General features: G+C 44.8%; 1 protein-coding gene across 4 annotated transcripts in view; it reads left to right on the top strand.

The window, feature by feature from the left end:
• TMEM156 (transmembrane protein 156) overlaps nucleotides 1–27,659 on the top strand; it is a 100,797-nt gene that overhangs the window by 23,777 nt on the left and 49,361 nt on the right. The window lies entirely within an intron of this gene.

Here is a 27,659-nt window from a genome sequence, read left to right as displayed (position 1 = left end):
CAAGTGACCCCATTTTGGAAATAAGACATCCCAAGGTATTCCGTGAGGGGCATTGCGAGTTCCTAGAATATTTACTTTTTTGGGACAAGTTAGCGGAAAATTATTATTTTATTATTTTTTTTCCTTACAAAGTCTCATATTCCACTAACTTGTGACAAAAAATAAAATTTTACATGAACTCACCATACCCCTCATGGAATACCTTGGGGTGTCTTATTTCAAAAATGGGGTCACATGTGGAGTATTTATACTGCCCTTGCATTTTAGGGGCCCTAAAGCATGAGAAGTAGTTTGGAATTCAAATGCGTAAAAATGCCCTGTGAAATCCTGAAAGTACTCATTGGAATTTGGGCCCCTTTGCGCATCTTGGCTGCAAAAAAGTATCACACATGTGGTATTACCGTACTCAGGAGAAGTAGGGCAATGTGTTTTGGGGTGTCTTTTTACATATACCCTTGCTGGGTGAGAGAAATATCTCTCTAAAAGACAACTTTTCCCATTTTTTTATACAAAGTTGTCATTTGACAGAGATATTTCTCTCACCCAGCATGGGCATATGTAAAAATACACCCCAAAACACATTGCCCTACTTCTCCTGAGTACGGCGATACCACATGTGTGACACTTTTTTGCAGCCTAGGTGTGCAAAGGGGCCCAAATTCCAATGAGTACCTTTTAGGAGGGCATTTTTAGGCAATTGGATTCCAGACTTCTCACGCTTTAGGGCCCCTAAAATGCCAGGGCAGTATAAATACCCCACATGTGACCCCATTTTGGAAAGAAGACACCCCAAGGTATTCCGTGAGGGGCATAGCGAGTTCATAGAAGATTTTTTGCGCAAGTTAGCGGAAAATGATTTTTTTAGTTTTTTCTCGCAAAGTCTCCCTTTCCGCTAACTTGTGACAAAAAGTTCAATCTTTAATGGACTCAATATGCCCCTCAGCGAATATCTTGGGGTGTCTACTTTCCGAAATGGGGTCATTTGTGGGGTATTGTCCTCGCATTTTAGGGGTCCTAAAACGTGAGAAGTCTGGAATATAAATGTCTAAAAAAATTTACGCATTTGGATTCCGTGAGGGGTTATGGTGAGTTCATGTGAGATTTTTTTTTTTTGTCACAAGTTAGTGGAATATGAGACTTTGTAAAGAAAAATAAAAAATAAAATTTCCGCTAACTTGTGCCAAAAAAATAAATAAATAATTTCTATGAACTCTCCATGCCCCTCGAAATTGCAGTGGAGCGGACTGAACGCAAGTGTGCGCACAAGATCAGGCCTGATCGGGTGAACTGCGTTTTTTGTAGAGCCTATAGAACATGTCCTATTCTTGTCCGCAATTGCGGACAAGAAAAGGCATTTTCTATATAGTTCTGGCAATGTGCGGATCCGCAAAATGTGAAAAGCACATTGCCGGTGTCCGTGTTTTACGGATCCGCGGTGTCCGTGTTTTGCGGATCCGTGGATCCTTGGATCCGCAAAACACATACGGACGTCTGAATGGAGCCTTACAGGGAGGTGATCAATGACAGGGGGTGATCAGGGAGTCTATATGGGGTGATCACCCCCCTGTAAGGCTCCATTCAGACATCCGTATGTGTTTTGCGGATCCGTGGATCCGCAAAACACATACGGACGTCTGAATGGAGCCTTACAGGGAGGTGATCAATGACAGGGGGTGATCAGGGAGTCTATATGGGGTGATCACCCCCCTGTAAGGCTCCATTCAGACATCCGTATGTGTTTTGCGGATCCGTGGATCCGCAAAAACCCATACGGACGTCTGAATGGAGCCTTACAGGGAGGTGATCAATGACAGGGGGTGATCAGGGAGTCTATATGGGGTGATCACCCCCCTGTAAGGCTCCATTCAGACGTCCGTATGTGTTTTGCGGATCCGTGGATCCGTGGAACCGCAAAACACATACGGACGTCTGAATGGAGCCTTACAGGGGGGTGATCAGGGAGTCTATATGGGGTGATCAGGGGTTAATAAGTGACAGGGGGGGTGTAGTGTAGTGGTGTTTGGTGCTACTTACAGAGCTGCCTGTGTCCTCTGGTGGTTGATCCAAGCAAAAGGGACCACCAGATCCAAGCAAAAGGGACCACCAGAGGACCAGGTAGCAGGTATATTAGACGCTGTTATCAAAACAGCGTCTAATATACCTTATTGGGGTTAAAAAAATCGCATCTACAGCCTGCCAGCGAATGATCGCCGCTGGCAGGCTGTAGATCCACTCGTTTACCTCCCGATCCTGTGAACGCGCGCTCCTGTGTGCACGCGTTCACAGGTAAACTCGCCTCTCGTGAGATGACGCGACGGGGTGTCCAGGAGGAATAACCCGTCCGCCTGCAGGACGCAATCCTGTGTTAGGAGGTCGGGAGGTGGTTAACTGAAGGCATTTTACTCTCTGTTTTGTCAAAATGTTTCAATGTTTGAATGGTTGTGGTCAAAGAAGAAACCTGGACATATTTTATGCAAGCTGGGTATACTGCTTTGACTGTCTCCATATGACCAAACCAAGTTTTTAGATCCAGTACAATATAATTTTTAGTGGGGTTCATTACTGGAATGGTTACCTGAGCATAGTTATCATAAGGTACAATCACAATAGTCTCGTCTGTATACAGTGGATATAAAAAGTCTACACACCCCTGTTAAAATGTCAGGTTTCTGTGATGTAAAAAAATGAGACAAAGATAACTCATTTCAGAACTTTTTCCACCTTTAATGTGACCTATAAACTGCAATCACATTCAAAATCATGTTAAATAGGAGTCAGCATACACCTGCCATCATTTAAAGTGCCTCTGATTAACCCAAAATAAAGTTCAGCTGCTCTAGTTGGTCTTTCCTGAAATTTTCTTAGTCGCATCCCACAGCAAAAGCCATGGTCCACAGAGAGCTTCCAAAGCATCAGAGGGATCTCATTGTTAAAAGGTATCAGTCAGGAGAAGGGTACAAACCAATTTCCAAGGCATTAGATATACCATGGAACACAGTGAAGACAGTCATCATCAAGTGGAGAAAATATGGCACAACAGTGACATTACCAAGAACTGGACATCCCTCTAAAATTGATGAAAAGACTAGAAGAAAACTGGTCTGGGAGGCTACCAAGAGGCCTACAGCAACATTAAAGGAGCTGCAGGAATATCTGGCAAGTACTGGCTGTGTGGTACATGTGACAACAATCTCCCGTATTCTTCATATGTCTGGGCTATGGGGTAGAGTGGCAAGACGAAAGCCTTTTCTTACGAAGAAAAACATCCAAATCAGGCTACATTTTGCAAAAACACACCTGAAGTCTCCCAAAAGCATGTGGGAAAAGGTGTTATGGTCTGATGAAACCAAGGTTGAACTTTTTGGCCATAATTCCCAAAGATATGTTTGGCCCAAAAACAACACTGCACATCACCAAAAGAACACCATACCCACAGTGAAGCATGGTGGTGGCAGCATCATGCTTTGGGGCTGTTTTTCTTCAGCTAGAACTGGAGCCTTAGTTAAGCTAGAAGGAATTATGAACAGTTCCAAATACCAGTCAATATTGGCACAAAACCTTCAGGCTTCTGCTAGAAAGCTGAACATGAAGAGGAACTTCATCTCTCAGCATGACAACCACCCAAAGCATACATCCAAATCAACAAATGAATGGCTTCACCAGAAGAAGATTAAAGTTTTAGAATAGCCCATCCAGAGCCCAGACCTGAATCCAATTGAAAATCTGTGGGGTGATCTGAAGAGGGCTGAGCACAGGAGATGCCCTCACAATCTGACATATTTGGAGTGTTTTTGCAAAGAAGAGTGGGCAAATCTTGCCAAGTCAAAATGTGCCATGCTGATAGACTCATACCCAAAAAGACTGAGTGCTATAATAAAATCAAAAGGTGCTTCAACAAAGTATTAGTTTAAGGGTGTGCACACTTATGCAACCATATTATTTTATTTTTATATTTTTTTCTTCCCTCTACCTAAAAGATTTCAGTTTGTTTTTCAATTGAGTTGTACAGTTTATAGGTCACATTAAAAGTGGAAAAAGTTCTGAAATTATTTATCTTTGTCTCATTTTTTTTTACATCACAGAAACCTGAGATTTTAACAGGGGTGTGTAGACTTTTTATAGCCACTGTATATTCCCTCTGGTAATTATGCAGTGTTACTTGGCGCAAAGAGCTGTCCTGTTCGGGTGTGGGAGGGAAACACCACACCGAACATAGGAGGCAAAGGGGTGAGGGAATAAGGCCTGGAAACTAGGGAAAGGAGATGGACATCTCCTAGTAAAACCTTAATCAAAGTCCTGACTACCAGTATGAACAGACCCCAGAGGTAGGTGATTTCGTACACAGGAATACCTAATGTCCTAACTCCCCCTATAGGACCCTGGTACTAATGTCAGGACTGAGACAACCTTTTCCTCCAAAAGGAAGGACGAACAGGAGTCTCCCTCAGCCCTAATACAAATGACAGGGAAATGCAAAACACAAAAAACCCAACGCAAAAACACAAATGCAATTGCACTCTGCAAACCAGCACTCTGCCCTGCCTTTATGCTGGATGTTGAATAAGGCATTGGTGTACATTTTGGCCAAAGCGTAATAAGCCACTCACCACGTCAAGGTCGCCTTCATGAGTGGTCCCTAACACTAGTTCCTACCTGTTATGGGCCATGACAGCCACACAAAGTCCAGGGAGCGCAGGCACAGCATGCACGCCAAGCACACTTGACACCCATTATAGTGCCTCCAGTTCTTACCTCCTTAAAAAATGCTTCTGCTTAGCTCACTTGGATAGCTTTTACCACCATCTATGCTTTTCTTGTAGGCAGTGAAAATGATGCAGCCAGTGTACTCACCAAAGAGTATGAAGGAGTTTTTCTTAGAAGGACTTCCATCACAATATATCCAATGATTGGCTCTTCAGCTACGTTGTTGTCACTATCAGAGTTTAGTTGAAAAGTTCCTTCAATCCATCCAATGAAAGGAATTTCAGTCTTATTTACTGCTCTCCCACATAACGGTTCAGAGACTAGTAATTCTTCCCCTGCCCTTATTTCTGTTTGTAGAAGGTACTGCTGTCGCCAACTTTCATTGATGATACTCGATTGACCTCCAGTATCCCATAATGCCTGAACAGGAACACCATTCAGTTTACATAGGACCATACACCTTTTTCCTATTAAATTGATAAGTTTTCTTTGGCCTCTTGATACACTTTCATTAATCTGTAAGATAGTTGTTGTGCACTTGCTAGTAGTAACTTGCTGTGTATTGCTTTGTTGAAGCTCCAGTTGTTGGATATGATCACATACATTTTGGAAATAAGTGTGTAACAGATTATTTTTTGGCGTCCATACCTGAAGATGACATTTTTTGGGGTTGGGACTGAGGCTTGGCATGGGTTATTGGTTGTCCCTCAACAGCAACCTCCTGTCTTTTAAGTGTGCAGATCTGGGAGCACAACATCCCCTAGCGTAATGTCCTTTGCCACATTTGTAACAATGGCGATATGTATGACCTTGATCTGATGCCATGCAAGCCTCACAAATTGGATTCTGCTTACTTCTGGAAGATACTTGGGATGTAACCAACCTTGGTTTTTGAGAAGTCTTAAGTAGCTTTTTCAATTCCGACCTCTCATTCCTCAGTTCTGTATCTCCTGAAGGTGGAACTTTCTTAGTTTTTAGTGTAGGTGGAGCGGCTTGAGTTGTAGATGTTAGATGTTACTTTTGTAAGCAATCCTTGTTGTGTGGTACCAGCCTGCATTTCGCTAAGTTTGCTGATTTTGCTGGAAGAGTACTTCTTTTTTTTTTTTTTATTCAAAGTTTATTTATCATTTTCTTCTTCTCATTAAAACAAGAAAAACATAGATAAGAAAATAGCCATTACAAAAAGCACAGATATACATCCTCATATTTAGCAAGAGCATACCCTAACAGCTTTTCCCCCTTCTTATTAATTATACCGTAATCCTAAAAAAAGAAAGAAAGCTTTCCCCCTCCCCTCCCATCCCCACACCCACCCTCCCCTCCCTCCTCCCCCCTACCCACTTGGTTGTCTTGGGAGTGTCCTCAGGGTATTTTGTTTCAATGGCCTCTTTTCTAATAACTTATATCTATATTTCCCCCTCCTTACTCCTCATTTAATTACCCATCAGTTTCACCTGCCTGGCTTTCTCATAGCTCGTCACTCTTTCATATAGATTTTTCCATTCTACCACTCTTGGCGGGCGGTCCGCTCCCCATCCTCTGGCCAACACAACACGTGCCAGCATTAGCCCTTTTTCCCATTTCCTTTTGCTTTCTCTATCTCCCCCCATTATTCTAATGTCTCCCAGGACTGCCGTACTAATCCCCAGAGGTACAGGTCTCCCTGTTTCTCTCTCAAGGTCCTCAAAAACTTTAACCCAATACCCCTGTACAGTCGGGCAGGACCAAATCAGATGCACAAAATCAGCCCTTTCCTCTCCACATTTCCAACATTTTGCCTCTCCTGTTCTGTACATCTTACTCAATACCATGGGGGTAATATAGGTCCGGTGAAGGATAAAAAACTGCGTCAGTCGGAAGCCACTGGAGATTGTACTCCTTTTAACATTTTTATATATACTTCTCCAATCTAAAGTTGCGGGTTCGACCTCTCGTGCCCATTTTTTTTCACTATTAAATCTAATCACCCCTCCCAGTCCCTTCTTTATTTTTTTATAAATCTGTGAGATTGACACTTTACTCCCTATTCCCTGATAACAAAATTCAACAAAATCTGAGTGCTTCGTGATAAAGTATTCTCTATTCTCCGTTTTATCGAAAGCATGTTTTAATCTAGCATATCTAAACCATGTGAGACAGTCTTTATCTATATTAAGACCCATTTCCTCTGGTGTCTTCAACTTTCCTTCCACCACCATCTGGTGCACAAACCTAATACCCTTTTTATCCCAAAATACAAAGTCTTCAAACTTCCAAAATTCCTTCAAATTTATATTTCCCCAGATGGGGGAAATCTCTAGTGAGTGATTTATTCCTAGTAATTTTTTAACATTAACCCAAATTAAGTGTATCATATTATTGATTGGGCACTGCCTACCCTTTATTTTTATCATTCCTGTTTAATATCAAAGTACTAATGATATTATATTGGAGACCCTTCAGTTCCCCCTCCAAAAAGCGGCGCAGTCTGTCATCCTCCATCATTAACCACTGAAGCTGGGATGCAAAGTAATAACCCCTAAAGCATGGGACGGACAGGCCGCCATCTTCCTCATCTAGCCATAAATATTTTTGTTTCAGTCTGACCCTTTTTTTCCCCCAGATAAGATCATTTATCACTCCTTCTAGTGCATTAAAAAAGTGATCCCCTATCCAGACTGGGCAGGATGATATAACATACAAGATCTGTGGTAATAAGACCATCTTTATTATCGCTATTCGGTCCACTTGTCGTATCAGCAATTTTTGCCAGGTACTTGTTTTTTCCTTGACTCTTTTTAAAAGAGGCTCAATATTAAGTTCTAAATACTCCTGTATCCTTGAGCTAACTTTAATGCCCAGGTATTCAAACGACTCCGTGGATTTCAGAATTTTGACCTTAATTTCCTCTGGCCCAATTTCCTGGCCAATTGGAAGTAATACCGACTTTGTCCAGTTCACCCTAAGGCCGGAGATAAGGCCGAACTGATTTACTATTTCCATCAAGTACAGTACCATTGGTACCCCTCCATCCACAAAAAACAGAATATCATCAGCATAGAGGCATATTTTATCTAATGCACCATTTCCCCCAAACCCCCTTATTTTTTCATCTGCCCGGACCTTACAGGCCAATGGTTCCACAAATATGGCAAACAATAATGGGGAGAGAGGGCACCCCTGACGAGTACCCCTCTGCAAAGGTATTGGCTCATGAAATTTCTCCATTAATTTTTATCCTAACTTTCGAGTTCTTATATAAAAGCTGTACCCATTTGATAAATTTTTCTCCCAAATTAAACTCGTACATGACCTTCCATAGGTATGCCCATTCCACCCTGTCAAACGCTTTTTCAGCGTCCAGGGACAGGATGGAATGGGCACCCTCTCCTCCCATCTGCATGTTCAGTAATGTCCGTCGAATGTTGGTCTGAGCCTGGCGTTTGGGTATAAACCCTGATTGGTCTGGGTGTATTAACTTCGCGATAACTTTTCCTAGGCGGTTTGCAAGTAATTTAGCACATATTTTAAAATCGGTGTTGAGAAGAGAGATGGGGCGATACGAATCCACCTTTTTCTCGTCCTTACCCTTTTTACCTATTAAACTTATTACCGCTTCCGAGAGGGAGGGCGGGAGTTCGCCTCTATCCATTGACTCGTTTAGGACCTGCACTAACACTGTAAGAATGACATCTCCATATCTTCTATATATCTCGTAAGGGAAACCATCCAGCCCAGGACTGGAGTTCCCCTGAATAGTTTTCAGTGTCTCTCGTAATTCCTCAACTTCAATGGGGGCGTTCAGCCAGTCCCTCTCCTCTTCCGAGAGTCTGGGGATCGATACTCCCTCCAGGAAGCTTCTAAATTCTTCAAGCCCCCCCCCCCTCCCTCCGAGGAGTAGAGGCCCCTATAATATTCAATAAATTCGCGCTCTATCTCTCTCTGGCTGGATGCCATCCCCCCAGCTCTCCTCTCAACACCGCCAATCCTATTTCCCGTCCTTTGACTCTGTATAAGTGTGGAGAGAAGTCTTCCTGACTTCCCAGATTCCCTAAAATATTGTTCCCCCTCAAAAAACACTTTTTGTTGTGCCTTGTCCATCAGATAATTCCTCAATGCCCTTTTAGCTTGATCCAGCTGGTCTATCAGTTCAGGGATTTTCTTCCTCATAAGTTCTACTTCTATTTTTTTTATCCTCTCTGTCAGTTCTCTCTCCTGTTCTGCAAATCCCCTCTTCAGGCCCTTAATTTTGCTAACCAAAATACCACGTAGAAATGCTTTAAAAGCATCCCAAACATACCCTGAACCTGCTGATCCCAAATTATATTTCCAAAACTCCTCTATATCCATTCTAATATCGTCTTCCTCCTTAATTAGATTCAGCCAGTGTGGGTTTAGCCGAAACTCACGACTTTTTAGTCTTTGATTTGTTTTAAACCGCAGGCAAACAGGGGAGTGATCTGAGATACTATTTACTTCATACCTCATGCTGGAGATCTTATTTACTAAATCTGAACTAACCAGTGCCAGATCTATTCTGGACATTATTTTATTTCCCCTGCTAAAGCAGGAAAACCCTAGTTTATCACCATATAGGTATCTCCATACATCTATTAATGATAATTCCTGCAATATTTTCCCCAGCACTGATTGTCGCCCAGTCAGCTGTTTGTCCTTCGGGATCACAGAGTATCTGTCTAATTCGTCATTCATAACATTGTTAAGATCCCCCATTATTACTATGGGACACTTGCCTCTAGAGTCTGCATACTCCATTAGTCTATGGATGACCGTTAAAGAAAAAGGGGGGGGGTATATACACAAAAGCCAAAATACACACAATCCCATTCCATTGACAATGAAGGAATACATATCTACCCCTCTCATCTATTTTCTCGTCAAATGGGAGGTAATCTACCATATGATGAATGTATACACTAACTCCAGATGAGTATGTAGAAAAGCATGAGTGATATTGATACCGGGCCCATTTCTTGTTTAAAAAATTTATCTTATCTTTTGTACTATGCGTCTCCATAAGTCCAACTATAGCCGGGAGATGTCTGGTAACATTATCAAAAACCATTACCCTTTTGACCCTATCTCCGAGCCCGCGTACATTCCATGTCATAATACTACTGTTTCAAATCTGTCGCTTTTTTTTTTTTTTTTTTTCTTTTCCTTCACCTTAAACCCTGCTAGACCTCCCAAGACAACCATTCCTCCCCTTCTCCTTTTTCTAACCCCCCCCCCTATCTACTATGCGTCTCCATAAGTCCAACTATAGCCGGGAGATGTCTGGTAACATTATCAAAAACCATTACCCTTTTGACCCTATCTCCGAGCCCGCGTACATTCCATGTCATAATACTACTGTTTCAAATCTGTCGCTTTTTTTTTTTTTTTTTTCTTTTCCTTCACCTTAAACCCTGCTAGACCTCCCAAGACAACCATTCCTCCCCTTCTCCTTTTTCTAACCCCCCCCCCCTATCTGGTCGGTAGAAATCAAACATTTCCCCCACCTCTTACATTCAGCCTCTTCCCACCCCTACCCCTATACTCCCCCGAGCCGATATGGTGCCTTCATATTCCTATTCCTTTAGCGTCTAACCAGTCCACTACCTCTTCTGGCGAGACGAAAAACCTGGCCTGGTCGCGATATATTATACGAAGCTTAGTGGGGTACAGCAGGGAATATTGTATCTGAGCTTCTGCAAGTCTCTTCTTCACTTCTTTAAACTCACGCCTTTTCGTCTGAGTAGCTCTAGAAAAATCTGGATATATCGCTATGTTATTTCCATTAAACTCAATTGTCTGTATCTTTCTTTTAGTTCTCATTATTACATCTCTGTCTTTGGCGCTTTGTATTTTAGCCAAGATTGCCCTTGGTGGGCCCCCTTTTACCGGGGGTCTCCCTGGTATTCTATGAGCTCTTTCCACTGAGAACCATTGGGATAGGACATTCTCTTTAAAACTATCCTGCAGCCATTGTTGAATAAAGCCCGTTGTGTCCTCTCCTTCCACTCCCTCTGGAAATCCCACTATTCTGATATTTGATCTCCTGGACCTGTCTTCCATTGTAGTAATTCTCTCCAGAAGGGTATTTTTCTCATCGTCTATCCCATCAATTCTTTTTTTTTGTCCCTCTAGATCCTTTTTCATCATTCCAGAGGATATCTGCAGCTCTTTCACTTTCTCCCTAACTTTATTCATATCCTCCTTTATGAAGGAGAGGTCCACCTGGACTGAGGCGATCTTTAGGGACAACTCCTCTAAACTATGGTTTGTTTTTTGTACTGCGCCTAAAATTTCTTCAAGTTTGTTATCTACCAGATTAATTCTTTCCGCCATCCCCTCTCCACTACCCACACTCCTTTCCACCCCCCTATGTTCCTCAACGGCCGCCACTTCTCCAATATCTTTTTGAGTTTCCTTATTGCCCCGGAGAGAGCTCTTTATTTTAGGGGGCGATCTAAGGTATTTCTCCATACTAGTTGTAATGCTATTACCCTTTCCCCCCCCCGGCGAGGAGGCACCAACCGATCTTCGGTTTATTCCCTTTGGGGGCATGACTGCCACTGCCACTCCCCCCCCAGCAAATTCTAAGGGCAATTTTACACAATGAAAAATAGGAGAAATCAGCACCAAACACTAGTTAGATATAGGTTGCTAATATAGAGGGAGAGTACACAGTATCGTCCAATATCCTCAGTCTCTCTGTTCACTTATGTGGTCGACGAACACTACTTTCCTCCCCAAGAAAGACTTAAATATAGCTGCATATACAAAGGAAAAAAAAAAAAAAAAAAAACGTACAGTCCAGGATTCCTCTGGTTACATATATATAAAAAAAAAAAAAAAAAACAGTGCACTCTTCCATAGTGTGAATAGAGTCAGTGATTCGTCCGGTTCTATGTATGTCCAGCGGGCAGTCCGATCCTACCACTAGGGCAGATGTAATCAACGGTTCAGTTAATTATATATATACATGCCTCCCTTCTCTCTCCCTCTTTTTTTTTTTTTTTTTTTACTATTTATTTAACTTTTTATTTATTTATTTATTTTTTTTCATCCCCTTCTTTCCTATTCCCCTCTCCCTTTCCTTTTTCTTCCTTCTTCTTTCCCAGCTTATGGGGGAACCGTAATAGTCCTGTAAAATAGTCCAGGAGGGAGAAGCTTGCAGGAGTTTATTCTTAACAACTTTAAGGGGAAACCCCGGCTCCAATGTCCTTTGTTTTCCTGTTTTCAACGCTCTCTGTATCCAGGTACTCTAAACAAATCATTAGAGGGGAGCAGTAATAGCCCTGTAAAATAATTCAGGGAGGGAGGAGTCTACCAGTATATACTTTTAATAACTTAAAGGGAAGCTCCGCTTCTAACGTCCTTCGTTGTCCTACTTTTTCAGTGATATCTGCGGTATCCCGATTCAGACATGTCATTAAAGGGAAAAAGTGGTAGTCCTGTGAAATAGTTCAGGAGGGAGAGACTTACAGGAGTATATTTCTTAATAACTTTAAAGGTAAACCCCAACTATAGTGTTCCTTTGGTACCTATTTTTCAGCGTTCTCTGTACCCGGGTACTCTAGTTCAGACAATTCATTAAAGTGGGGACCTGAAATAGTCAAATAGGATAATTCAGGGAAGGAGAAGTTTGCAGGTATAAACCTTTAACTCTAAAGGGGGGCACCAGCTCTACTGTCCATTTTTCTCAGTGATCTCTGTACCCAAGTGCTCCAGTTTAAACCTATCATTAGGCAGTACCTGCAAGTTCATTTCCCTTCCCCACTTGCCTTCTTTCTTCCATTTTTTTCTTCTTCTTCTTCTCACCCCTCTCCAGCCATCACCAAGTTCTTTCATTTATTTTCCCTATCTTGTTCTAAACTGGCAGCTTCATTCATTTTCTCTATTAATATATCATCAGTGACAGTGTGATCATCCAAATAGGGTTTCATTTGGAATTTCATGTGTTCACTGAGCAGTCCTGTTCCTACTGATCTCAGGAATTTCCTTTTAATCAAATCTGTTTCAAATTTTTCCTCTGCTCCCAGGCAAAGAGAAGTCTGTCCTTTAGTTCTATAGCCCTGAAGAGGAAATTTTTAGGAGATTCTTTGCTATCTTGAGAGATATTTATTAACCGGTGGTATAAGTCAGAGTTGCTCTCCTCCTTGTAGTGTCCTTTTAAAATGGTCTTTAGCTGTGGCAGTGTTAGGTCACTTTTCATCTCTAACATATTCCTTATATTCAGGCCTGGGCTTATTAACTACTGCCTCAATCACCTCAATTCACTGAAGCCTTTTTGCAGTCCCATGTCTATCTGGTGTATGAGATTTGTGTAAGACAGTTTGTCTTTTTGACCTCTTTCACCAATTTTAATGTCTTTCCATATTGTCATTTCTGGCAACATTTTCTTTTTCTGACACCTCTGGCTTTGATTTGATGTCTCAGAAGCTGGACTTTTTCTAACAGCTTGCTAGATTCATGGAATGCTTTTTGCAGAGCGAGGTACTGTCCTTTTAAATCTTCCAATTGAGTCTGATCTGTCAGGGTCTCATTCTCTTTTGGAAATTTAGCGTCCATACCTGAAGATGTACCCCCACTTTTGTCTCTGAATGCAGATCTGTAATAAACTGTTTGCACTTTTGGAGGAACAGACTGGTTACTAGGGATGAGCGAACCCGAACTGTATAGTTCGGGTTCGTACCGAATTTTGGGGTGTCCGTGACACGGACCCGAACCCGGACATTTTCGTAAAAGTCCGGGTTCGGGTTCGGTGTTCGTCGCTTTCTTCGCGCTTTTGTGACGCTTTCTTGGCGCTTTTTGAAAGGCTGCAAAGCAGCCAATCAACAAGCGTCATACTACTTGCCCCAAGAGGCCATCACAGCCATGCCTACTATTGGCATGGCTGTGATTGGCCAGAGCACCATGTGACCCAGCCTCTATTTAAGCTGGAGTCACATAGCGCCGCCCGTCACTCTGCTCTGATTAGCGTAGGGAGAGGTTGCGGCTGCGACAGTAGGGCGAGATTAGGCAGATTAACTCCTCCAAAGGACTTGATTAACTGATCGATCTGCAGCTGTGGATCATTGAGCTGCTGATCCTCAATTGCTCACTGTTTTTAGGCTGCACAGACCGTTTGTCAGTCTCATTTTTCTGGGGTGATCGGCGGCCATTTTGTGTCTTGTGGTGCGCCAGCACAAGCTGCGACCAAGTGCATTTAACCCTCAATGGTGTGGTTGTTTTTTGGCTAAAGCCTACATCAGGGTGAAGCTGTGACACCAAGTGCATTTAACCAGCAATAGTCTGTTCATTTTTTGGCCATATACAAAATCAGGGGCAAGCTGCGCCTGTCACCAAGTGCATTTAACCCTCAATGGTGTGGTTGTTTTTTGGCTAAAGCCTACATCAGGGTGAAGCTGTCACACCAAGTGCATTTAACCAGCAATAGTCTGTTCATTTTTTGGCCATATACAAAATCAGGGGCAAGCTGCGCCTGTCACCAAGTGCATTTAACCCTCAATGGTGTGGTTGTTTTTTGGCTAAAGCCTACATCAGGGTGAAGCTGTCACACCAAGTGCATTTAACCAGCAATAGTCTGTTCATTTTTTGGCCATATACAAAATCAGGGGCAAGCTGCGCCTGTCACCAAGTGCATTTAACCCTCAATGGTGTGGTTGTTTTTTGGCTAAAGCCTACATCAGGGTGAAGCTGTCACACCAAGTGCATTTAACCAGCAATAGTCTGTTCATTTTTTGGCCATATCCCAGTCTAATTCTGTCACTAAATCCATACCGGTCACCCAGCGCCTAAATACTAGGCCTCAAATTTATATCCAGCTAAATCTGTCCCTAGTGCTGTAGCTGGGCGAGTTATTTAGTGTCCGTTCAAGCACATTTCTTGTTCTGGGTTGAAATACAATTCCCAATTTAGCAATTTCATAATTTAGTGGTTCCTGCTATATCAGAGCTCTTTGAAATCTATCCCAAAAAGGGTATATAATATTGAAGGTGCACATAGGGTCATTCAGAGTAACTTCACACACACCCGCTACTGTGTATTTCCAAGTCTAATTCTGTCACTAAATCCATACCGGTGACCCAGCGCCTAAATACTAGGCCTCAAATTTAATTCCCTCTAAATCTCTCGTTACCCACCGCTGTACTGTTGTTGCTGGGCAAGATATTTAGTGTCCGTCAAAGCACATTTTTTGTTCTGGGTTGAAGTACAATTCCCAATTTAGCAATTTCATAATTTAGTGGTTTCTGCTATATCAGAGCTATTTGAAATCTATCCCAAAAAGGGTATATAATATTGAAGGTGCACATAGGGTCATTCAGAATAACTTCACACACACCCGCTACTGTGTATTTCCAAGTCTAATTCTGTCACTAAACCCATACCTGTCACCCAGCGCCTAAATACTAGGCCTCAAATTTAAATCCCTCTAAATCTCTCGTTACCGTTGTCCTGTTGTAGCTGGGAAAGTTATTTAGTGCCCGTCAAAGCACATTTTTTGTTCTGGGTTGAAGTACAATTCCCAATTTAGCAATTTCATAATTTAGTGGTTCCTGCTATATCAGAGCTATTTGAAATCTATCCCAAAAAGGGTATATAATATTGAAGGTGCACATAGGGTCATTCAGAATAACTTCACACACACCCGCTACTGTGTATTTCCAAGTCTAATTCTGTCACTAAATCCATACCGGTGACCCAGCGCCTAAATACTAGGCCTCAAATTTAATTCCCTCTAAATCTCTCGTTACCCACCGCTGTACTGTTGTTGCTGGGCAAGATATTTAGTGTCCGTCAAAGCACATTTTTTGTTCTGGGTTGAAGTACAATTCCCAATTTAGCAATTTCATAATTTAGTGGTTTCTGCTATATCAGAGCTATTTGAAATCTATCCCTAAAAGGGTATATAATATTGAAGGTGCACATAGGGTCATTCAGAATAACTTCACACACACCCGCTACTGTGTATTTCCAAGTCTAATTCTGTCACTAAACCCATACCTGTCACCCAGCGCCTAAATACTAGGCCTCAAATTTATATCCAGCTAAATCTGTCCCTAGTGCTGTAGCTGGGCGAGTTATTTAGTGTCCGTTCAAGCACATTTCTTGTTCTGGGTTGAATACAATTCCCAATTTAGCAATTTCATAATTTAGTGGTTCCTGCTATATCAGAGCTATTTGAAATCTATCCCAAAAAGGGTATATAATATTGAAGGTGCACATAGGGTCATTCAGAATAACTTCACACACACCCGCTACTGTGTATTTCCAAGTCTAATTCTGTCACTAAATCCATACCGGTGACCCAGCGCCTAAATACTAGGCCTCAAATTTAATTCCCTCTAAATCTCTCGTTACCCACCGCTGTACTGTTGTTGCTGGGCAAGATATTTAGTGTCCGTCAAAGCACATTTTTTGTTCTGGGTTGAAGTACAATTCCCAATTTAGCAATTTCATAATTTAGTGGTTTCTGCTATATCAGAGCTATTTGAAATCTATCCCTAAAAGGGTATATAATATTGAAGGTGCACATAGGGTCATTCAGAATAACTTCACACACACCCGCTACTGTGTATTTCCAAGTCTAATTCTGTCACTAAACCCATACCTGTCACCCAGCGCCTAAATACTAGGCCTCAAATTTAAATCCCTCTAAATCTCTCGTTACCGTTGTCCTGTTGTAGCTGGGAAAGTTATTTAGTGCCCGTCAAAGCACATTTTTTGTTCTGGGTTGAAGTACAATTCCCAATTTAGCAATTTCATAATTTAGTGGTTCCTGCTATATCAGAGCTATTTGAAATCTATCCCAAAAAGGGTATATAATATTGAAGGTGCACATAGGGTCATTCAGAATAACTTCACACACACCGCTTACTGTGTATTTCCAAGTCTAATTCTGTCACTAAATCCATACCGGTGACCCAGCGCCTAAATACTAGGCCTCAAATTTAATTCCCTCTAAATCTCTCGTTACCCACCGCTGTACTGTTGTTGCTGGGCAAGATATTTAGTGTCCGTCAAAGCACATTTTTTGTTCTGGGTTGAAGTACAATTCCCAATTTAGCAATTTCATAATTTAGTGGTTTCTGCTATATCAGAGCTATTTGAAATCTATCCCTAAAAGGGTATATAATATTGAAGGTGCACATAGGGTCATTCAGAATAACTTCACACACACCCGCTACTGTGTATTTCCAAGTCTAATTCTGTCACTAAATCCATACCGGTGACCCAGCGCCTAAATACTAGGCCTCAAATTTAATTCCCTCTAAATCTCTCGTTACCCACCGTTGTACTGTTGTTGCTGGGCAAGATATTTAGTGTCCGTCAAAGCACATTTTTTGTTCTGGGTTGAAGTACAATTCCCAATTTAGCAATTTCATAATTTAGTGGTTTCTGCTATATCAGAGCTATTTGAAATCTATCCCTAAAAGGGTATATAATATTCAAGGTGCACATTGGGTCATTCAGAATAACTTCACACACACACGCTTCTGTGCATTTCCAAGTCTAATTCTGTCACTAAATCCATACCGGTCACCCAGCGCCTAAATACTAGGCCTCAAATTTATATCCCGCTGAATTTGAATACAATACATTGGGCCAAATAATATATTTGTTGTTGTGGTGAACCATAACAATGAGAAAAACATCTAGTAAGGGACGCGGACGTGGACATGGTCGTGGTGGTGTTAGTGGACCCTCTGGTGCTGGGAGAGGACGTGGCCGTTCTGCCACATCCACACGTCCTAGTGTACCAACTACCTCAGGTCCCAGTAGCCGCCAGAATTTACAGCGATATATGGTGGGGCCCAATGCCGTTCTAAGGATGGTAAGGCCTGAGCAGGTACAGGCATTAGTCAATTGGGTGGCCGACAGTGGATCCAGCACGTTCACATTATCTCCCACCCAGTCTTCTGCAGAAAGCGCACAGATGGCGCCTGAAAACCAACCCCATCAGTCTGTCACATCACCCCCATGCATACCAGGGAAACTGTCTCAGCCTCAAGTTATGCAGCAGTCTCTTATGCTGTTTGAAGACTCCGCTGGCAGGGTTTCCCAAGGGCATCCACCTAGCCCTTCCCCAGCGGTGAAAGACATAGAATGCACTGACGCACAACCACTTATGTTTCCTGATGATGAGGACATGGGAATACCACCTCAGCATGTCTCTGATGATGACGAAACACAGGTGCCAACTGCTGCGTCTTTCTGCAGTGTGCAGACTGAACAGGAGGTCAGGGATCAAGACTGGGTGGAAGACGATGCAGGGGACGATGAGGTCCTAGACCCCACATGGAATGAAGGTCGTGCCACTGACTTTCACAGTTCGGAGGAAGAGGCAGTGGTGAGACCGAGCCAACAGCGTAGCAAAAGAGGGAGCAGTGGGCAAAAGCAGAACACCCGCCGCCAAGAGACTCCGCCTGCTACTGACCGCCGCCATCTGGGACCGAGCACCCCAAAGGCAGCTTCAAGGAGTTCCCTGGCATGGCACTTCTTCAAACAATGTGCTGACGACAAGACCCGAGTGGTTTGCACGCTGTGCCATCAGAGCCTGAAGCGAGGCATTAACGTTCTGAACCTGAGCACAACCTGCATGACCAGGCACCTGCATGCAAAGCATGAACTGCAGTGGAGTAAACACCTTAAAACCAAGGAAGTCACTCAGGCTCCCCCTGCTACCTCTTCTGCTGCTGCCGCCTCGGCCTATTCTGCTGCTGCCGCCTCGGCCTCTTCCTCCGCCTCTGGAGGAACGTTGGCACCTGCCGCCCAGCAAACAGGGGATGTACCACCAACACCACCACCACCACCTCCGTCACCAAGCGTCTCAACCATGTCACACGCCAGCGTTCAGCTCTCCATCTCACAAACATTTGATAGAAAGCGTAAATTCCCACCTAGCCACCCTCGATCCCTGGCCCTGAATGCCAGCATTTCTAAACTACTGGCCTATGAAATGCTGTCATTTAGGCTGGTGGACACAGACAGCTTCAAACAGCTCATGTCGCTTGCTGTCCCACAGTATGTTGTTCCCAGCCGGCACTACTTCTCCAAGAGAGCCGTGCCTTCCCTGCACAACCAAGTATCCGATAAAATCAAGTGTGCACTGCGCAACGCCATCTGTAGCAAGGTCCACCTAACCACAGATACGTGGACCAGTAAGCACGGCCAGGGACGCTATATCTCCCTAACTGCACACTGGGTAAATGTAGTGGCAGCTGGGCCCCAGGCGGAGAGCTGTTTGGCGCACGTCCTTCCGCCGCCAAGGATCGCAGGGCAACATTCTTTGCCTCCTGTTGCCACCTCCTCCTTCTCGGCTTCCTCCTCCTCTTCTTCCACCTGCTCATCCAGTCAGCCACACACCTTCACCACCAACTTCAGCACAGCCCGGGGTAAACGTCAGCAGGCCATTCTGAAACTCATATGTTTGGGGGACAGGCCCCACACCGCACAGGAGTTGTGGCGGGGTATAGAACAACAGACCGACGAGTGGTTGCTGCCGGTGAGCCTCAAGCCCGGCCTGGTGGTGTGTGATAATGGGCGAAATCTCGTTGCAGCTCTGGGACTAGCCAATTTGACGCACATCCCTTGCTTGGCGCATGTGCTGAATTTGGTGGTGCAGAAGTTCATTCACAACTACCCCGACATGTCAGAGCTGCTGCATAAAGTGCGGGCCGTCTGTTCGCGCTTCCGGCGTTCACATCCTGCTGCTGCTCGCCTGTCTGCGCTACAGCGTAACTTCGGCCTTCCCGCTCACCGCCTCATATGCGACGTGCCCACCAGGTGGAACTCCACCTTGCACATGCTGGACAGACTGTGCGAGCAGCAGCAGGCCATAGTGGAGTTTCAGCTGCAGCACGCACGGGTCAGTCGCACTACAGAACAGCACCACTTCACCACCAATGACTGGGCCTCCATGCGAGACCTGTGTGCCCTGTTGCGCTGTTTCGAGTACTCCACCAACATGGCCAGTGGCGATGACACCGTTATCAGCGTTACAATACCACTTCTATGTCTCCTTGAGAAAACACTTAGGGCGATGATGGAAGAGGAGGTGGCCCAGGAGGAGGAGGAGGAGGAGGAGGAAGAGGGGTCATTTTTAGCACTTTCAGGCCAGTCTCTTCGAAGTGACTCAGAGGGAGGTTTTTGGCAACAGCAGAGGCCAGGTACAAATGTGGCCAGCCAGGGCCCACTACTGGAGGACGAGGAGGACGAGGATGAGGAGGAGGTGGAGGAGGATGAGGATGAAGCATGGTCACAGCGGGGTGGCACCCAACGCAGCTCGGGTCCATCACTGGTGCGTGGCTGGGGGGAAAGGCAGGACGATGACGATACGCCTCCCACAGAGGACAGCTTGTCCTTATCCCTGGGCAGCCTGGCACACATGAGCGACTACATGCTGCAGTGCCTGCGCAACGACAGCAGAGTTGCCCACATTTTAACCTGTGCGGACTACTGGGTTGCCACCCTGCTGGATCCACGCTACAAAGACAATGTGCCCACCTTACTTCCTGCACTGGAGCGTGATAGGAAGATGCGCGAGTACAAGCGCACGTTGGTAGACACGCTACTGAGAGCATTCCCAAATGTCACAGGGGAACAAGTGGAAGCCCAAGGCCAAGGCAGAGGAGGAGCAAGAGGTCGCCAAGGCAGCTGTGTCACGGCCAGCTCCTCTGAGGGCAGGGTTAGCATGGCAGAGATGTGGAAAACTTTTGTCAACACGCCACAGCTAACTGCACCACCACCTGATACGCAACGTGTTAGCAGGAGGCAACATTTCACTAACATGGTGGAACAGTACGTGTGCACACCCCTCCACGTACTGACTGATGGTTCGGCCCCATTCAACTTCTGGGTCTCTAAATTGTCCACGTGGCCAGAGCTAGCCTTTTATGCCTTGGAGGTGCTGGCCTGCCCGGCAGCCAGCGTTTTGTCTGAACGTGTATTCAGCACGGCAGGGGGCGTCATTACAGACAAACGCAGCCGCCTGTCTACAGCCAATGTGGACAAGCTGACGTTCATAAAAATGAACCAGGCATGGATCCCACAGGACCTGTCCGTCCCTTGTCCAGATTAGACATTAACTACCTCCCCATAACCATATATTATTGGACTCCAGGGCACTTCCTCATTCAATCCTATTTTTATTTTCATTTTACCATTATATTGCGAGGCTACCCAAAGTTGAATGAACCTCTCCTCTGCCTGTGTGCTAGGCCTAAATATATGCCAATGGACTGTTGCAGTGGTGGGTGACGTGAAGCCTCATTCTCTGCTATGACATGCAGACTGATTCTCTGCTGACATGAAGCCAGATCCTCTGTTACGGGAGCTCTCTCCTCTGCCTGGGTGCTGGGCCTAAATTTATGACAATTGACTGTTGCAGTGGTGGGTGACGTGAAGCCTGATTCTCTGCTATGATATGAAGACTGATTCTCTGCTGACATGAAGCCAGATTGTCTGTTACGGGACCTTTCTCCTCTGCCTGGGTTCTGGGCCTAAATTTATGAAAATTGACTGTTGCAGTGGTGGGTGACGTGAAGCCTGATTCTCTGCTATGATATGAAGACTGATTCTCTGCTGACATGAAGCCAGATTGTCTGTTACGGGACCTTTCTCCTCTGCCTGGGTTCTGGGCCTAAATTTATGAAAATTGACTCTTACAGTGGTGGGTGACGTGAAGCCTGATTCTCTGCTATGATATGAAGACTGATTCTCTGCTGACATGAAGCCAGATTCTCTGTTACGGGACCTCTCTCCTCTGCCTGGGTGCTGGGCCTAAATTTATGACAATGGACTGTTGCAGTGGTGGCTGACGTGAAGCCTGATTCTCTGCTATGACATGCAGACTGATTCTCTGCTGTCATGAAGCCAGATTGTCTGTTACGGGACCTCTCTGCTCTGCCTGTGTGCTAGGCCTAAATATATGCCAATGGACTGTTGCAGTGGTGGCTGACGTGAAGCCTCATTCTCTGCTATGACATGCAGACTGATTCTCTGCTGTCATGAAGCCAGATTGTCTGTTACGGGACCTCTCTGCTCTGCCTGTGTGCTAGGCCTAAATATATGCCAATGGACTGTTGCAGTGGTGGGTGACGTGAAGCCTCATTCTCTGCTATGACATGCAGACTGATTCTCTGCTGACATGAAGCCAGATTGTCTGTTACGGGACCTCTCTGCTCTGCCTGTGTGCTAGGCCTAAATATATGCCAATGGACTGTTGCAGTGGTGGGTGACGTGAAGCCTCATTCTCTGCTATGACATGCAGACTGATTCTCTGCTGACATGAAGCCAGATTGTCTGTTACGGGACCTCTCTGCTCTGCCTGTGTGCTAGGCCTAAATATATGCCAATGGACTGTTGCAGTGGTGGGTGACGTGAAGCCTCATTCTCTGCTATGACATGCAGACTGATTCTCTGCTGACATGAAGCCAGATTGTCTGTTACGGGACCTCTCTGCTCTGCCTGTGTGCTAGGCCTAAATATATGCCAATGGACTGTTGCAGTGGTGGGTGACGTGAAGCCTCATTCTCTGCTATGACATGCAGACTGATTCTCTGCTGACATGAAGCCAGATTGTCTGTTACGGGACCTCTCTGCTCTGCCTGTGTGCTAGGCCTAAATATATGCCAATGGACTGTTGCAGTGGTGGGTGACGTGAAGCCTCATTCTCTGCTATGACATGCAGACTGATTCTCTGCTGACATGAAGCCAGATCCTCTGTTACGGGAGCTCTCTCCTCTGCCTGGGTGCTGGGCCTAAATTTATGACAATTGACTGTTGCAGTGGTGGGTGACGTGAAGCCTGATTCTCTGCTATGATATGAAGACTGATTCTCTGCTGACATGAAGCCAGATTGTCTGTTACGGGACCTTTCTCCTCTGCCTGGGTTCTGGGCCTAAATTTATGAAAATTGACTCTTACAGTGGTGGGTGACGTGAAGCCTGATTCTCTGCTATGATATGAAGACTGATTCTCTGCTGACATGAAGCCAGATTCTCTGTTACGGGACCTCTCTCCTCTGCCTGGGTGCTGGGTAGTGTTGAGCGCGAATATTCGAAAAGCAAATTTTTTTCGCGAATATCGCAACTTCGCGATTTCGCGAATATTTCGAATATAGTGCTATATATTCGTAAAAACGAATATTCGTTTTTTGTTTCCCCCCCCCCCCCACAAAATTACAGTACACATATAATTGATTGTTTCCCAAAGGTCCAACAGCTCAGATCTTACTCACATTGCCTAGAAAGTGATTGAGGCGCGAATCTTCGTAAGGCGATTTTATTAGCGCACATGCGAATATCGGCACGTCCCAGAACAGAGGCAAAGGGCTTTGCATTCATACATTAGTGAATTGAGTTGCGAATCTTCGTAAGGCGATTTTATTAGCGCACATGCGAATATCTACACTTGTCCCAGAACAGAGGCAAAGGGCTTTGCATTCATACATTAGTGATTGAATTGAGCTGCGAATCTTCGTAAGGCGATTTTATTAACGCAAATGCAAATATCTACACTTGTCCCCAGAACAGAGAGGCAAAGGCCTGTGCATTCATATAGTATAGCACCATATTCGCGAATACGTAGAACTTCGTAAAAGTCGATTTACGAATATTCGTATTTTTTATTTTACTTTCCACCTTACAGATTACATTGATCTGTACTCTGTCAACTACTGTCATCACCCCCCACTGTATCTCGATTGATTCCCAAAAGTCTCACATTCCCTAGAAAGTGATTGAGGTGCGAATCTTCGTAAGGCGATTTTATTAGCGCACATGCGAATATCTACACTTGTCCCAGAACAGAGGCAAAGGGCATTGCATTCATACATTAGTGATTGAATTGAGTTGCGAATCTTCGTAAGGCGATTTCATTAGCGCACATGTGAATTTTGCATAGCATATGTATTATGCGATAATTCGAATTATCGCATATGCGAAATAATAACGAATTTGAATAATCGCGAATATTTTACGAATATTCTTTCGAATATTCACAAAATTTCGCGAATTCGAATATGGGACATGCCGCTCAACACTAGTGCTGGGCCTAAATTTATGACAATGGACTGTTGCAGTGGTGGGTGACGTGAAGCCTGATTCTCTGCTATGACATGCAGACTGATTCTCTGCTGACATGAAGCCAGATTGTCTGTTACGGGACCTCTCTCCTCTGCCTGGGTGCTGGGCCTAAATATATGCCAATGGACTGTTGCAGTGGTGGCTGACGTGAAGCCTCATTCTCTGCTATGACATGCAGACTAATTCTCTGCTGACATGAAGACAGATTCTCTGTTACGGGACCTCTCTCCTCTGCCTGGGTGCCGGGGCCTAAATATCTGAGAATGGACTGTTCCAGTGGTGGGTGACGGGAAGCCAGATTCTCTGCTATGGAACCTCTCTCCAATTGATTTTGGTTAATTTTTATTTATTTAATTTTTATTTTAATTCATTTCCCTATCCACATTTGTTTGCAGGGGATTTACCTACATGTTGCTGCCTTTTGCAGCCCTCTAGCTCTTTCCTGGGCTGTTTTACAGCCTTTTTAGTGCCGAAAAGTTCGGGTCCCCATTGACTTCAATGGGGTTCGGGTTCGGGACGAAGTTCGGATCGGGTTCGGATCCCGAACCCGAACATTTCCGGGATGTTCGGCCGAACTTCTCGAACCCGAACATCCAGGTGTTCGCTCAACTCTACTGGTTACATCTTTATCCTCTGTTTCTCCCATTTCATCAAGCAGCCTGTTGATAACATTCAGGAGGTGCCTGCGGGTTCTGGCTTTGGAGATTTTCTCCCCTGGCACTTTAGGGTACTTTCACACTAGCGTTTTTGCTGGATCTGGCAGGGTTCACTGATAATAGATTCGGTTGTATTATCTTTAACATAGCCAAGACAGATCCGTCATGAACACCAATGAAAGTCAATGGGGGACGGATCCGTTTTCTATTGTGGCAGAGAAAACGGATCCGTCCCTATTGACTTGCATTGGGGGTCATGACAGATCTATCTTGATCAGTTTCCCAGGACGGAAAGCAAAATACAACATGTTGCAGTTTGCTCTCCGGTCTGGGAACGCAACTAAATGGAACGGAATGCATTTTGGAGCATTCCATTCCGTTCAGTTCAGTTTTGTCCCCATTGACAATGAATGGGGACAAAACTGAAGCGTTTTTTTTCCGGTATTAAGACCCTATGACGGAACTCAATACCGAAAAACTTAAACGCTAGTGTGAAAGTACCCTTAATCTATTTGCTAACAGCACCCAGTTCATCAAATGTTAAATGCAGCAAGGACTCACCAATGTCATTAAAGGGATTCTGTCACCTCCCCTAAGGCAAAAACGATTTAAAACCAGCCATGCAGCACAGCTTACCTGGATTAGGCTGTGCTGTTCAATCTTGAAATCCGTCCAGCAGTTAGTTCAAAAAACGAGTTTGATCAATAAGGAAATGCGTCCTGAAGGTGCCCAGAGGGGCGTTTTTTTCTTCTGAGAGAGCCCAGTCCCGCCCCTTTTTCAGTGCCCAGCCCGCCTTCCTTTTACTTCCTAACCGCCGCCCCCAGCCTGCCACAGCCTCCCCTTCCTCTCCTCCCCCTCCCTCTTGCCGAACGAAGTCTCGCACAGGCGCAGTACCCACTGAGGGCTGCGCCTGTGCGATCATCAGGAGACTGAGGGCGGCAGCTTCATCTTCGTCACTGGGCATGCGCCGAGCCCAGTGACGTCCGATGCTCGCTCTTCCCTCAGTCAGCAGGGAAGAGAGAGCATCGGATGTCACTGGGCTCGGCGCATGCCCAGTGACGAAGATGAAGCTGCCGCCCTCAGTCTCCTGATGATCGCACAGGCGCAGCCCTCAGTGGGTACTGCGCCTGTGCGAGACTTCGTTCGGCAAGAGGGAGGGGGAGGAGAGGAAGGGGAGGCTGTGGCAGGCTGGGGGCGGCGGTTAGGAAGTAAAAGGAAGGCGGGCTGGGCACTGAAAAAGGGGCGGGACTGGGCTCTCTCAGAAGAAAAAAACGCCCCTCTGGGCACCTTCAGGACGCATTTCCTTATTGATCAAACTCGTTTTTTGAACTAACTGCTGGACGGATTTCAAGATTGAACAGCACAGCCTAATCCAGGTAAGCTGTGCTGCATGGCTGGTTTTAAATCGTTTTTTGCCTTAGGGGAGGTGACAGAATCCCTTTAATGCAGCTCTCCACATCCAGTGTCAGTCTGCTGTGCAGGACCTCACTGAGGGGACACTCACAGGATATCACTGAGATGGCTGCACTTTACAGTCGCTTGTTGAGTGAATTCTGCTCTGTCTCTCCTATGATTTGTCACTCAGCCCCATCTTCATCGCCATTTTTGTTGCAGACCTAATGAGTTGACACTGGTGTGGTTGGGGGGGGGGGTTATATTCTTTATTTAACATTCATCTGCAATAGTAATGGACATGCATCAGACATGGAGATTAGGATTAGGACCTACAGATACAAACGCAAAAACACAAATGCAATTGCACTCTGCAACCAGCACTCTGCCCTGCCTTTATGCTGGATGTTGAATAAGGCATTGGTGTACATTTTGGCCAAAGCGTAATAAGCTTGGCGTGGTGTGCATGGCGTGCATGCTGTACCTACACTCCATGGACTTTGTGTGGCTGTCGTGGCCCATAACAGGTAGGAACTAGTGTTAGGGATCACACATGAAGGCGACCGTGACGTGGTGAGTGGCTTATTACGCTTTGGCCAAAATGTACACCAATGCCTTATTCAACATCCAGCATAAAGGCAGGGCAGAGTGCTGGTTGCAGAGTGCGATTGCATTTTGTGTTTTTGCGTTTGTATCTGTATTTTGCCATAGCAATCTGCACCTGCTAGGGGTTGTGCGGGCTGAATCCCCCATATTTTTTCTTTGTAGTATATATTGGCGTGCATGCTGTACCTGCGGTCCCTGGACTTTGTGTGGCTGTCATGGCCCATAAAAGGTAGGAACTAGTGTTAGGGACCACTCATTAAGGCGACCTTGACGTGGTGAGTGGCTTATTACGCTTTGGCCAAAATGTACACCAATGCCTTATTCAACCTCCAGCATAAAGGCAGGGCAGAGTGCTGGTTGCAGTGTGCGATTGCATTTGGTGTTTTTGCGTTTGTATCTGTATTTTGCCATAGCAATCTGCACCTGCATAGGGTTGTGCGGGCTGAATCCCCCATATATTTTCTTTGTAGGATTAGGACCTCCCTTCTTCTTGTTATCTGAAGTGCACTACGATAAGTCTCTTTTCATACTACATAGTAATTGTACATTACCATCAAATCCTCAGTCATTACTTACATCAGTGATTGCATCAACATATACTGAACAATAAAATATGAGAATACAACAACATGACTGCAGCAATAATCACTGTACCTGCAATAGTACGGGACATGCATCAGACATGGAGATTTAGGACCTCCCCTCTTCTTGTTTTCTGAGGCGCACTACAATAAGTGTCCCACCAGAAACACTCCCCTGAGATAGATGGTCCCACTTTAGTGTCTTATTAAAGGACCTGTATATTGCTATTCTGGCCCTTGTTAACATTAACATTTTATGGGGGTGGTCCTTCTCTTTACATATCTCACAAAGTGCTAAAATAAAAATAATTATAATAATAACAATAATAATGTTTTGGATAATGGTGGTGGGGGTGCTCTGACATGTCAAAAAGTCCAGAAACTAAGCAGAGTCAAAGGAGCCGATAAGGCAAGGTGAGTAAAAATCTTGAAAAGCGTAACAATGTAGGTAAAATGACACTCATGCTTGTGCATATGTGCAGCGAGTCCAGCAGAGGCAGGCTCTTTCTCAGCTGCTCTCATCACGTCTACATTGTGTTTCTCCTGAAGGTTTTGTCTGCTCTGATCTAACCCCTCGTCTCTATATAGATAGGGTGAAAACAGCCCCAGCTAGTAGTGGCAAAGAATGGCCTATTAACACCATG

The sequence above is a fragment of the Bufo gargarizans genome, chromosome 1, assembly GCF_014858855.1.
Source record: "Bufo gargarizans isolate SCDJY-AF-19 chromosome 1, ASM1485885v1, whole genome shotgun sequence".
NCBI lineage: Eukaryota > Metazoa > Chordata > Amphibia > Anura > Bufonidae > Bufo > Bufo gargarizans.
Note: the sequence above shows the minus strand (reverse complement) of the source record. Positions and strands in the feature narration are given on the sequence as shown.